The sequence below is a fragment of the Coregonus clupeaformis genome, chromosome 34 (assembly GCF_020615455.1).
Source record: "Coregonus clupeaformis isolate EN_2021a chromosome 34, ASM2061545v1, whole genome shotgun sequence".
NCBI classification, from domain to species: domain Eukaryota; kingdom Metazoa; phylum Chordata; class Actinopteri; order Salmoniformes; family Salmonidae; genus Coregonus; species Coregonus clupeaformis.
In genome coordinates this window covers 34,899,345-34,904,481 of record NC_059225.1, presented here as the reverse complement: position 1 = coordinate 34,904,481, position 5,137 = coordinate 34,899,345, and the positions used below count along the sequence as shown (strand labels likewise).

The window sequence follows — 5,137 nt, the reverse complement described above, 5'->3', positions numbered from 1 at the left end:
TTACTAAAGTCTGTTGAAGTCATCCTTGTTCCTGCGCTTGATTCCCTTCACTCATCCACACACAGCACTCTGACACTGGTATTCCAACTGATTATTAGTGGCGCAGTGGTCTAAGGCACTGCATCGCAGTGCTAACTGTGCCACTAGAGATCCTGGTTCGAATCCAGGCTCTGTCGCAGCCGGCCGCGACCGGGAGACTCATGGGTGGCGCAGAATTGGCCCAGCGTCGTCCAGGGTAGGGGAGGGAATGGCCGGCAGGGATGTAGCTCAGTTGATAGAGCATGGCGTTTGCAACGCCAGGGTTGTGGGTTCAATTCCCATGGGGGGCCAGTATATATAAAAAAATATGTATTCACTAACTGTAAGTCGCTCTGGATAAGAGCGTCTGCTAAATGACTAAAAATGTAAAAAAAAATTATAGGCTACCAAAGCCACAATGAAAACAGTGGAGAAGAAAAGTTTCTGATAATCACATGCTGCTATTTATTACTGACAGCAGATGTCACTAATGTGCATTGTGAACAGATCACCGAATTGTGCCAAAAAAATTGTTAACACGCCGAAGCCTTCAGAAAGCCTCGGTTTCCCATCACAACAGGAAACCTACTGGAGAAATACTAAAATAGCAAATTTTCCATAACCTGTAGGTAGGTATATCTGAGGTCTGAATGGATAGTTCAGAGCTTCTACTTTTTAAAACACTGCTCAAAAAAATAAAGGGAACACTTAAACAACACACTGTAACTCCAAGTCAATCACACTTATGTGAAATCAAACTGTCCACTTAGGAAGCAACACTGATTGACAATAAATTTCACATGCTGTTGTGCAAATGGAATAGACAACAGGTGGAAATTATAGGCAATTAGCAAGACACCCCCAATAAAGGACTGGTTTTGCAGGTGGTGACCACAGACCACTTCTCAGTTCCTATGCTTCCTGGCTGATGTTTTGGTCACTTTTGAATGCTGGTGGTGCTTTCACTCTAGTGGTAGCATGACACGGAGTCTACAACCCACACAAGTGGCTCAGGTAGTGCAGCTCATCCAGGATGGCACATCAATGTGAGCTGTGGCAAGAAGGTTTGCTGTGTCTGTCAGCGTAGTGTCCAGAGCATGGAGGCGCTACTAGGAGACAGGCCAGTACATCAGGAGACGTGGAGGAGGCCGTAGGAGGCCAACAACCCAGCAGCAGGACTGCTACCTCCGCCTTTGTGCAAGGAGGAGCAGGAGGAGCACTGCCAGAGCCCTGCAAATTGACCTCCAGCAGGCCACAAATGTGCATGTGTCTGCTCAAACGGTCAGAAACAGACTCCATGAGGGTGGTATGAGGCCCGACGTCCACAGGTGGGGGTTGTGCTTACAGTCCAACACCGTGCAGGACGTTTGGCATTTGCCAGAGAACACCAAGATTGGCAAATTCGCCTATGGCACCCTGTGCTCTTCACAGATGAAAGCAGGATCACACTGATCACGTGACAGACGTGACAGAGTCTGGAGACGCCGTGGAGAACGTTCTGCTGCCTGCAACATCCTCCAGCATGACCGGTTTGGCACTGGGTCAGTCATGGTGTGGGGTGGCATTTCTTTGGGGGGCCGCACAGCCCTCCATGTGCTCGCCAGAGGTAGCCTGACTGCCATTAGGTACCGAGATGAGATCCTCAGACCCCTTGTGAGACCATATGCTGGTGCGGTTGGCCCTGGGTTCCTCCTAATGCAAGACAATACTAGACCTCATGTGGCTGGAGTGTGTCAGCAGTTCCTGCAAGAGGAAGGCATTGATGCTATGGACTGGCCCGCCCGTTCCCCAGACCTGAATCCAATTGAGCACATCTGGGACATCATGTCTCGCTCCATCCACCAACGCCACGTTGCACCACAGACTGTCCAGGAGTTGGCGGATGCTTTAGTCCAGGTCTGGGAGGAGATCCCTCAGGAGACCATCCGCCACCTCATCAGGAGCATGCCCAGGCATTGTAGGGAGGTCATACAGGCACGTGGACGCCACACACACTACTGAGCCTCATTTTGACTTGTTTTAAGGACATTACATCAATGTTGGATCAGCCTGTAGTGTGGTTTTCCACTTTAATTTTGAGGGTGACTCCAAATCCAGACCTCCATGGGTTGATAAATTTGATTTCCATTGATAATTTGTGTGTGATTTTGTTGTCAGCACATTCAACTATGTAAAGAAAAAGTTTTTAATGAGATTATTTCATTCATTCAGATCTAGGATGTGTTATTTCAGTGTTCCCTTAATTTTTTTGAGCAGTTTATAATCTGTAGGGAACAAAATATGGTCTATACTTGGCATGTAGGTTTCTCACTTATGGGTCGCACAAATTGCGATATGGGGGAGGGGAATGTGCAGGGTATATTCAAATTAAATACTGTATTATTTACTATAGTTAAAGTGTAGTTCGGACTGTAGTGTTTTTGTGCACATTAGTATAGTATTTACTGCAGTATTCTACAGTATATAATACTAAAATATTATATAGTAAGTACTACACATGATTGAGGGATACTACAGTGTGTACAGTCGTGGTCAAAAGTTTTGAGAATGACACAAATATAAATTTTCACAAAGTCTGCTGCCTCAGTTTTTATGATGGCAATTTGCATATACTCCAGAATGTTATGAAGAGTGATCAGATGAATTGCAATTAATTGCAAAGTCCCTCTTTGCCATGAAAATGAACTTTATCCCAAAAAATCATTTCCACTGATTTCAGCCCTGCCACAAAAGGACCAGCTGACATCATGTCAGTGATTCTCTTGTTAACACAGGTCAGAGTGTTGACGAGGACAAGGCTAGAGATCACTATGTCATGCTGATTGAGTTAGAATAACAGACTGGAAGCTTTAAAAGGAGGGTGGTGCTTGAAATCATAGTTCTTCCTCTGTTAACCATGGTTATCTGCAAGGAAACGTGCCATCATCATTGCTTTGCACAAAAAGGCCTTCACAGGCAAGGATATTGCAGCTAGTAAGATTGCACCTAAATCAACCATTTATCGGATCATCAAGAACTTCAAGGAGAGAGGTTCAATTGTTGTGAAGAAGGCTTTAGGGCGCCCAATAAAGTCCAGCAAGCGCCAGGACCATCTCCTAAAGTTGATTCAGCTGCGGGATCGGGGCACCACCAGTGCAGAGCTTGCTCAGGAATGGCAGCAGGCAGGTGTGAGTGCATCTGCACGCACAGTGAGGCGAAGACTTTTGGAGGATGGCCTGGTGTCAAGAAGGGCAACGAGGAAGCCACTTCTCTCCATGAAAAACATCAGGGACAGACTGATATTCTGCAAAAGGTACAGGGATTGGACTGCTGAGGACTGGAGTAAAGTCATTTTCTCTGATGAATCCCCTTTCCGATTGTTTGTGGCATCCGGAAAAAAGCTTGTCCGGAGAAGACGAAGTGAGCGCTACCATCAGTCCTGTGTCATGCCAACAGTAAAGCATCCTGAGACCATTCATGTGTGGGGTTGCTTCTCAGCCAAGGGAGTGGGCTCACCCACAATTTTGCCTAAGAACATGAATAAAGAATGGTACCAACACATCCTCCGAGAGCAACTTCTCCCAACCATCCAAGAACAGTTTGGTGACGAACAATGCCTTTTCAAGCATGATGGAGCACCTTACCATAAGGCAAAAGTGATAACTAAGTGGCTCGGGGAACAAAACATCGAAACGTTGGGTCCATGGCCAGGAAACTCTCCAGAACTTAATCCCATTGAGAACTTGTGGTCAATCCTCAAGAGGTGGGTGGACAAACAAAAACCCACAAATTCTGACAAACTCCAAGCATTGATCATGCAAGAATGGGCTACCATCAGTCAGGAAGTGGCCCAGAAGTTAATTGACAGCATGCCAGGGCAGATTGCAGAGGTCTTGAAAAATAAGTGTCAACACTGCAAATATTGACTCTGCATAAACCTAATGTAATTGTCAATAAAAGCCTTTGACACTTATAGAATGCTTGTAATTATACTTCAGTATACCATAGTAACATCTGACAAAAATATCTAAAAACACTGAAGCAGCAAACTTTGTGAAGACCAATTCATTCTCAAAACCTTTGACCACGACTGTGGTATAGTATTCTACAGTATACAGCCGTTATTATAGAATTCTATAGTAGGTACTTTCAGTAGCAGTGATTGGACGATAAGATGAAAACATTTCAGACCCAAAGATAAGTGATGTGGGAGGAATGCATGTGGAATTACTCAGAGAACATAATTAAATCGTGATAGTAGTTTCACCAATACATCAATGCAGTATGGATATTTTTACTATATGTGAGAGCTCCAACCAATAATGCTAATGTACGTATTTATTTTAACATCTCAGAATGACAAATAAACTACTTGAAATTGACTGGGGTAAATGTATCGTTAACACATTTCCATCAACACACTGGGAGAATATGAATGCTACTATGATTTCATGCACCGAATTCCTTAACATTCTATATAATTTACTATCAAATGCATCTGTGAGCGATGTACTAATAGATTATAGGGCCTTCATTTTTTTCTTGACAAGGAAAACTATAGCACATAATTCCACACCATAGGCGACGGCGTCAACATCAATCTACATCATCAAAATCATTCCTAATCATTTTCTATGGTGTGTATCGTGTCATATATTGAGATCGTGGTTCCCATCTCCCCTTGAGCCACAGAGGTTAGGCCCTGTGCCTGAGGAGAGGTGAGTAGCTTGCTAGCTGCAGACACATCAGCAATTTATGATTCTTGAGCACTGATGGAGCTGGGAGAGTTTGAGCATCTCCCCATGTCAACGTAGCGCATGTTGACTGTGCAGTTTCAACTGTAGCACATCCCCCTTTTTAATTATTGCTTGGGGGGTGTTTATTTCACTAAATATTTGTTCATATTGATATTTATTTGTTAACTAAAAGGTCTAGTAGTATTGGATCAAAACAACGTCTAACACATTGTATTGCTACATATTGTAATATACATTGTGATATCTCTAACTCTGGTCTTGGAGGCTATGCTCTGAAGCGAAGAAACATCCGGAGCCTCTACCTTGAGTGGAGACTGCTTTCCAACATACACAAAGAGCACGTTGTGTCTCCTCATCATAGTCAACCATCTGTTTGCTTGGAA

At 44.1% G+C, this 5,137-nt stretch overlaps 1 pseudogene; it reads right to left on the bottom strand.

Annotated features, from left to right (window-relative positions):
- Nucleotides 1-577: 577 nt before the first annotated feature.
- Nucleotides 578-635, bottom strand: LOC121550139 (annotated as a pseudogene).
- Between the last annotated feature and the right edge of the window lie 4,502 nt (nucleotides 636-5,137).